A 9,707-nucleotide genomic window follows, 5' to 3' on the forward strand; every position below is an offset into this window, starting at 1 on the left:
AGATGGTATTTCTAGAGAGCATAAAAAACGAGTATGAAAACACGAAGGTATAAAACGGGCGGAGAGATTTTGACAACCATCAGTGTCTCTGAACATGATGGAATTACGCTGAGCACGCTCGCAGCACTGAAGACCGAGGCGCCGGTGTCTTCTACCGGTTCCATCACATTTCGGCATGACGCAAAACCTCTCACCTCTAACGGCATGCAGCTGAGAAAAAACACTTCAGCTGTCGTGGGCGAATAGTCCGTACAGGTGAAGCATGGGCACAGTTTTAAATTACTGGGAACTGGTGCACGCTTACACCAGCTCACCCGAGGACGTCTCGTGGCAGATACATCATAGAGGCACTAGTGGCCTGCAAGTCCGACCTTGCCTTTCGAGATGTGTCTAAATCATTTAGCAGCTCTGTACTTTTGTTTAAGTTGGCTTAGATAAGTTGGTCGTGTGTCACTTACGAATGGTTTATGTCTAGGTATGGAGACCTGCCAAGCCTCGAAATGTGCCACACCCGCGTGCATGCACTTTTATCGGACGCGCAAGTCCAGCGGCGAGTCTTCTAAACGCCACAATAGCCTCCTAAGTTCCGACCATTTATCGATTGCTTAGTCAACTGCTAAACTGCTGTTGTGATGTAGGAAATCCAACTAACATTCTTACTCACGAAATTCCCCTCGAGAGGTGTGTTGGTAAAAAACGAGTGCCTAAAAATATATGTATTCAAACCAACAAGAGATGCCCTATAGGAGAGTGATCCCGTTAGACTCTGCAAGCTCTCTTCACAGTTTGTCAATGGAGTGCACTTATTGTTAAAGGGCAACATCCCGACCTCTATACCAGGGAAAATTCCTCTTTTGTAGTAAGAAGATACTTTGTGATTTTCAGTTGACATATCGTACTGTAAGTGGAGCTATTCAATGCTGAACGAGCAACACTGTACAGCTGTTTCGTCCCTATTGTGAGTCATCATCAGCTAACATCTATTATCAAGCTTATTTGTATAGACGCTTTCGTGATTGAAATAGCGGATTCTTTCCTCAGTTTCATTCTTAGTCAGTTCTGTTTTTTCTACTCAATCTACACTGGGAAGCTGATAAGCACGATTGCCGAAACGGCTGTGTTTAAATTGCTATTCTCTCGTTTATTTTTGGAGAACGTGGCCACAGACATAAAGTGTGAGTGCAAGGGATGAACGTGAAAGGGTGAAAGGGGAATGCGAAATGAAATAGGGAGGCGCCCCATTCGAAGCCATGCCACCAGAAGTTCCAAACAGATAAGATGAACCCCAAAGTATGTAAGAATTCGTGATATGTAAACGTGCGTGTAAAGTCCAACACGAAAAGAAAAGACAAACAATGCCTAATGTTCTTTAGGTCTCGATGATCGCTAGCACAGTCAAGACTCGCACATCGAGCATAAAGTGTCCGTCATACTGGGTCTGGTATGAGAGTAAGTGGCGAGAATGTACACTCAACGCAATGTACCAGACATGAAGGTGCCATAAGTACACAGAGAGCTCACAATGGCAAGCAAACACAAGTCGATTACTGTGAGCTTAGGGCGTCGCAGTCCCATAACAGCCTTGGCAGGTTCGGGAAGGCAGGTCCCTCGATAAAAGATGATCGTCGGTTGGTGGACCGAATAGACGACAACATAATCAGTTGCACGTAGGGCTGAGAGTATGGCAAGGGAATATTCATCAGCACCATACTTCCGATCCTTATCATTTCATACAGTCACTCAACTCCCATCCGAGACTGTGCTGACGTCCATCACAGTTGCTCGACGATCATGAACACGGAGATATCCTGGAGGCGTGGAGGTCCAAAAGCGAAAGGACTCGCTCCGGTGTAATGATGCCAGGGCACAACCCTCGGGCAAATGCCAGAAGGTCGACACCAGCAAGCGAAATGTCAGCATGAAATTCCAAGTGAGACCAGGCAAAATCCGCGGTTAGTTTAACCCAGGTGCTAAGGTCACCGGCTTCTGACGAGTAGGCCGCTATTTGACGGATAGTTTGGTGAGGTCCACCAGATGATGATTTGTCCTGTTGTGCTTGCCAGGTAAGCACTCGTAACCTGGTTTTGATGCAGATAGCTAACCAACCAGGAAAATACTGCCCTGATCTCGCGAATAGCGCAAGACTGCGTGCAACAAGGCGGACATAAACTGTTAGCCAGGCACAAGAGCGATTGTGACTCTTGCTGGAACCAGCTGGCACCGGAATCCTTCGCTCGGCCATGCTTTTATGCATTACGCTAAGTGTGGTATGCGTACTGGCAGTGTTGATTCAGGCCAGTCTCCGTCAGAAAAAGGCGGGAACAATCAGCGCAGGTCAATTAGGCAACCATGTTCGTACCAACAATTTCATTGTTGTGAAGTAGATAGTGTGCCACTAAGCCAGCTTTCGGTTTGCAGTACTTACCATATTCCTCACACGTAAGCCCCACGAGTCTCTCCTGTGTAGTGGTTGGAGTCGGTGTGGAGGCTCCAGATGATTCGTAGTATGTATCGTCAAAGGTCACAAGAACACTGAAACCAAACAGGGTGTTTTGCTTTGTCTGGAGTTGCTGAACTCTTAGCTCACCCACACTGACGCCTGGGCTACCCAGTCGGCACCGCTAGGTGGTTCAGCTCGCCAACCACTTCAACTACTGTTACTACTGCTGCTAGGATTTTCATGAGATACGCACTCTGATGGTGTCCAGTAATCATGAAACAGCTGCGAGGTGCCTCCCGTCTATTCAGCGTAGAGTGACATCACTTATGGGGCAAAATATCCATCAGTATGTTTGACTCCAGAAAACAATTTTCTGCACGAAACGATGCGGTGCAACATATTGATTGACGCTGCCCTGGAAGTGACTTCGTTTGTACTAACAGATTAAAGTATCGTTCTTAAGCATGTGCGATCTATGAAACCAAATTAGCTAAACGGTAAAGTGCCTGATCTCTTTCTGTTGCATACAAGCCTATCCGAATCTTTAGGTTGTAGATGGAAAACACTGCTCGAGAGGGTAGCAATCCTCCATACACATGTTCAAACCTGTAATTTGCCTTATATTCACTGATGCTTTTTGAACTGATTCTAACTTGCGGTTTACTGGAAAACATTCTAATTTTAGAGCAGCTTACTTAAGCCATGGTCCAGTCGAATAATAACTTAAAGCTGGGGGTGGTTTTCGTTCAGAAATTGTTCGACGCAAAAATACCATCCTCTACAGCTTTTAGGAGGTGTAAAACGACGACTTAAAGGATAATTACTCCGCATCTGTTTGCGCCCCTGGTGAAAAGTGAAAGCGGTAGTTTGAGTTGTCATTAGATGTGCTAACGACGTATCGATCAACCGAGAAGACGTGGCGATTGTCGAAGAATTTAACACTGCTGGGAAACTGAGGTGGGCTGATCTGGTTACTAGGAACGGGCGATTGGATTTGCGTTTAACGTACGTAGGCACTCATGAGCAAGCCGATTTTGTTTTTGAATCCCATGATTATTATCTTAGGGCATTGCGCCGACCCAACTCTGAACGTATTCATAGACGCTAGTGAGTTTCTGTGTCATGAAAACTAACATTCAGTGGGCCTTGCGAAGAAAAATGCTTGCTTCCTATTTCAAAACAGTAACCTTTTTCAAGTTTCAAGTATAAAAGTTTGTTGTGGGCTGTTTCGTAGTGTGCGGCTTCTGGCCAAGGAAAAATAGTTGCTTTGAGCCCAAAGCGTTTCCTCTTGGGACAGATATTATATTTCATTACACTGAGCCGTGGGTGAAATCTGCATCACCCGACGTTTACAAGAATATAGTTACGGCACCCGCACGTTCTGGAATGAACGTATGAAGATGTTGATACATTGAACCTGTATAGCACAGAAAGAGCACATTCGCAGGGCTTGGGTAACGCAGGACAGGGAAACCAAGGGCGGTAACTAATTGCATTTAGTGAAACAAAAGCAGCGTGCACAAGTCAAATAAAATACAAAGGTAGCTCATGGTTCCTCAGTGGGATGCAGAAGTGTGCCATTCTTTCCTACCCGGGTTCATGGTAACTCATCGAGTGTGGCTGTAATATTGAGAGAGATGCACAAATTAGGTCGTGCGATGAATGCGTGTTAGCGGGTTTAGTCTTCGTCTTAATTACGTTGTGACACCGTCTTCTGATCCGCATCCCAAAATAACCTTTGAAAACAGCTCTCTCGAACAAATCACTCAGGTCAAAGCATTCCAGAAAAGCGCCCCAAGGTTAAACAGCTACAACTAAAAGGATACGTTCATATGGCCGTACAGTGAACGCGTGTCACAGGGTGCTTTCTTTGTTTGAGCTACGTAAGCCTGCCTTTCCCGAGCTGGAGCATTGTTCCTTTTCGCTTAAAAGAAGACCGTTTGTATTAGACGTGATGGTCTCATCCTTCAGGCTGATAGAAGATAGCATGACACTGATGGGTAGACTTCGTGATCTGGTAGAGGACAGAAGCTTAGCTGATTGCAGGCATAAATTGCACATCGTTCTACGGTTGAGAGTGGTCACGAATAGAACAGATGTTGCTGGGATTTTTCTGGCAATAACGTAGAATCCCTGCCACACTATGGAATTTTGGAGTCATGCTCGGTGGTACTTTTGGACGCCTAGTTGCCTACATCCCAAGCAGGTCTGTGAAGTTTGTCATTCCAAACGGTTTTATGGTGTTTGTGAACCAGCCCAGTGCTTACACTGTCTATCTGCAATGTCCTCAACAAACATTTCTGAGACGACTTGTCGTATTCGTTACTGCCGAAAAAGCCTCCAAAAGCCCAAATTCTGCCAGCGTCCAACGGTGGTCAAAAGTCATGACAGAGTTTTAGAAGTGCTGGTGCATGAGCTGTCAATTCTTGTAGAGCTGTTCAGTGGGCTAACATTCACTCATTTATGGAGTTCTAGGATGGGAGTTAGTATCTTCCTTATGATTCTCTTGGTGTGTTTTATCAGACCATTCCGTTTAGAACGGTAAGGTGTTGTCTTGGATTTACTGGTCTGCAGGATAGTGACACTCTCCATAGCGTCTAACTCTCAAACAGTGAGCGTTGACTTGGATGCGAAATTACTGGTACTATTTGGCAATCCTTATTCTGTGACTGTCACTGGCGCGGAAGTCAAATAAATTGCTAGAAAAAATAGCTGGAAACGTAGAGATAAACCACCTTCAATGCAAGCGTAACAGTGAACAAATGCAAGGAATTGTTTTGGAGCAATTCACTGTGGAGAACATAGTAATGGTGTAGAATGCATTAGGATATTTTCTAGGCGCAACGTTAATAAGATTTCGGGTAACCAACAAGTGCTCGTATTTAGGCCAAGGTCTTGCGCACAAGGGAACATGCCTGCAAATGGCACTTCCAGTCAATATGCCTGAATGTGAGCCACGAGTGTTGAATAGACCGTTAGTCTGCATTTCAAAGTATTTTCTATCAACATACCGCGCAAGATGATGAAAATCCTTTTAAGGCTGGTCGTCAAACACCAACAACTTGAAATATGCGCTACAAAACCGGCTTCTGTCATACAATTCTTGCATGGTTAACATGTTCGTATTTGCGGCAGCCTAGAACGACCCAGGGACAAATGATCCATACTGGACACTATATTTTATTCTCTCAAAGTCACTTGATTGGTTATTGCAGGTATCACCGCTTTAAAAGATCGGGGCAATGAAATTCATTGAAAAGTTTTACTCTGAACGAGAACTTTTCCTTCAAACAAGACGCCTTGAGCGTCAGCTTGATAAACCTACCCAAATTCTGCACCGATCCTCGTTGTAGTTCCATAGGAATCCGATCCTCCATTTTCTTCACCAGCGGCCTTCACGATCTGTTTTCAGCTTCGCGCACAGTCCGCGCGGATGACCTAAAATATTGGAGTTTCAGCCGCAGGCTATTGACACGCCGAAATTGAGTTCGCCGAAACTATAGGGTTTTCGAAGTTGCTATTTTTATGTGAAGTTAGTCTAATCAATTTGCACCTTCCCGTGACATGTTGCACGTAGCATTTTGTTTAAGTGAGTGAAATGTCAAGGTCATTAACCATCGCCGATTTGGATTTCTTGCCGGTTTACGCGACATAAAACAAGAAATCGCACTTTAGCATATTTTGGCGTTCCGCGGTGTTCCTGAGGAATAAAAATAACATCTTAAGAGTATTTAATACAGATGCCACCCTATAGGATCAGTCGCAGGCGTTTTTTTGCTTTAGACACGTCAGATTTAACCAATGGGATATTTTTGTTTGTTCACAAGACATTTCCCCCATGGATCTCGTGTTTCATAAGTGCAATAAAGTTAGATAACAGCACAAACTTGCAGTGGCAGTGCGAGGGACACCTGTGGGTGATCCTCCTTCCCAGATATGCATAGCTAGCTTGTAGATAATACAGTGCTGCCAGAATGCTGTGGTCGTCTTTCCTATTATAACTATGACGTTCTATAGATGGTGACCATCAATCATGAATCGGTCACTACGATGACGATAGCCTCCTCGACTATCTATTGTAGCTGCTGAAACCGTGTCTCTGTGCGACGCTAATTAGGGTTCCCCACATATGCGCGGCAGCCCAATCCATTGAGCAACGACGGCCCCCTGTACTCGTATCTCTACTAGTTTTCACTCATCTCGAATGCTTGTTGTAACTGCTAGGCTCACGTTTATGTGCAACGTTGATAATGAGACTGCACCTATGCACCGATGGTCAATGACGGTCTTGTATACCGTTAACTATACTTGATCCCGCTTGTCTTCGCTAGCTACAGTAAACATCAGTACAATTTATATGCCGACCGGTAAAAATAAGGCCTCATCTATGCATGATAGCCACATCTGACAGCCTGTTATACACACAACTGGACTCGGGGTCATCTAACTTGGCTATTGATCGTACCTGTTGAGTCAGTGTCCTTGTACATACATACCTAATCTAATGACGACCGATTAACCAAATACTCAAAACTGTACGCGATATCGTCTACCTTGACTACTTATTGAAACTGGTAGGCCAGTGCCTATATGCAACTCTATTTAGTAGGCCTGGGCTATGCGGGACGTCTTAACGACCAACGGCTACCCGTCATACTCGTAACCGCACTTGATATCGCCTACCCTGGCTGCTTAACATAATTGCAGCAACTGAGTCTATGTGCAACGCTTAGTATAAAGCTGAGGGTCTCTCGTACTATACGCGATGCCGCTTATCTTCGCTACCTACTGTAAACATCACTCCAGTATGTATGCCGACCAGTGTAAACAGGGACTCAGCTATGAGTGATAGCATAATCTGCCAGCCTGTTATACTCACAACTGTACTCGAAGTCACCTAACTTGGCCATTCATCGTCATATTCATACTTACTCGATGCCGTTTATGTTTGCTACCTTCAGTAAACATCGCAACTGTATTTGACGTAACCTACGTGACTACCTATAGTAACTGCCAGGCCCGCACACATGCTCGTAGCTAACCATAATGCCCCGACAACACATAATAGACTAACCCAACGATCAACGGTGGTCATCGCCTGTCAAAATGCAATCACCACCCATTTTGATAGCGCGCTCCCAAATCCTACTCTTGATTGTACCCCCTCAACCACTCCCTCCATCACCCGAAACAATGAGCTGTCGTTCACCTCGGCTACTTAGCGTAACTGCTATTCGCGACGCAGATAATGGGGCCTCACCTATGCACGGCAACGTAATACAATCGCCAACGACGGCGCTCCATACTCATAACTCCACGCGTTGATGATGCGCCCGCCATGAATTTACGAAAACACCATTGGCGAATTGCATTTTATTCATTGGCATCACTGATACAAGCTTAATTGGTAGTCGCTCCATTTTTCATATTCTTAAGATCCACTTCACGGGACAAGGATTCTGAAACGGAAAATGGGCAAGCAATTAACCTTCTGGAACAGCACCTAAGCATCTGGATGTAATGGAATTTTATTTGTTTGCTTACCTAGTGGTTCATAATTCCCATTACCGTGATAAGGGATAAATGTATAGTCGTTGCGGATTGCCATGGGTTCATTGAATCGGCATTTGAGGCCTTCGAGTTACAATCACACGAATTCCTCGTCATCACGGGATTCGAAAGCGAGGTCTGCAAAGCGTATGCTAAAAAATTAGGCCTCAAATTACCGGTCTCCATCAACTCCGAAATTGGACAAAACAGTTTGATTGCGACTGTCTTACGGGGCACACTCGGCTTGTCCTCCATGGACCGATCAAGATCAACATCAAAGCAAGCTCTTTTAGCTGAACGGTAGGTAGACTGACCGGCAACTAATGGGAATAGCTTAATTTATACATGTGCACTCACTTGGTGGACGCGCCTGAAGATTTTCTCCACACAGCGGGCAGGGCTCATTGCCGCAGCAATAACGGTGATATGGAAGTCGATCACGTTGACACCACCAATCAGCAGGGTCAGTTGGCTGGCCACAGAGACCACAGGGAACAGCGTCGTTTGACGTCGAACGCCACCGTGGTTGTTTGCGGTTGCCATCTAACACCAGAGGCTGGTTGTCCTGTGCACTAATTGCATTTTGACGCAACATCAGCTGGCTTTGGACAATCAGACGCTTCATGCACCCAGCAGCCTTACGCGGATCCAGCAGCTTCAGTTTGCCAACCAACCGATCAAGCTGCTTGTGCAAATGCTCTATTGGTGATGGATCTGGCTTTGGAACCAGAGATAAAGGTACTCCTTCCTCCGGTAGGTTATATTCGGCAAGCCACCTTTGATGGATTGGAAATTGACCTAGACACTGCATGTTCGATCAATCAACTTACCGCATGGGAACGAGTGGCCTCTGAATACTGAAAATAGGTGTACACAAGGCAGCCACATTGATTGGTAAAATATGCACGTGCAGGTTCCGGCCGAGGTGTTTACTGTCTGAGAACATTTGGGGGTTTGTACCACAAACTGACTGTTACTAACAACGGGCTTCTCACCTTGAAGCGATCTGTCTGCTTGTATAGCAGATTTGGCGTGCATATTCCAATGTGCCTGAGAACCTGATTAGCGGCGTATGTCGTCATCCGGGAAACCACACGTAGAACGTAGATATCTCCCTCCCGAATTTCTCGACGGTCACAACAATAAGTGGTGTGCATTTCATATTCCCGCATTAGCCATTCGCTGTGATGAGCGACCTTCAGAACGGCATGCTCTAGGCTATCTGAGTGATGCACGCGCCTCTTCAAACGCCCGTTGGCGTTCTCCAGGCGGTTGTTGGTCACATTCCCAAAATGTACCAACCCACGTTGTGCATGAATGGCCCACTTTCGAGTGATGTGGAGCCAGTGGGCAGTCAAATAAGAGACAAAACTGGGATCTGTTCGCCTCAAGATTTGCAAATCGTGGCGAAATCTACGGGATTAGTGTTTGGTGCACAGTCACTTACTCAGCTGCATTATCAAAGCGAGCCATGCGGTGGAATATGTGTCGACTGTGGTTGGAAATTGTCTGCAAAAGTTACACCAAAGCTATGAAACATACGTGCTTCCGGATGGCTTGCCGTGCGTGAAAATAGCACAGCATTACGTCGCAGCCAAATACAGCTTTGGCAGCCCGCATCTGTGAAGTCATTTTGTCCATGACGAACGTTTTGACTGCATATTGTCCACCCATCATATCCTTGAACAAGCTGAACAGCTTGCGCAATGGCGCAAAA

The sequence above is a fragment of the Opisthorchis viverrini genome (assembly GCF_000715545.1).
Source record: "Opisthorchis viverrini unplaced genomic scaffold opera_v5_2, whole genome shotgun sequence".
Lineage (NCBI taxonomy): Eukaryota > Metazoa > Platyhelminthes > Trematoda > Opisthorchiida > Opisthorchiidae > Opisthorchis > Opisthorchis viverrini.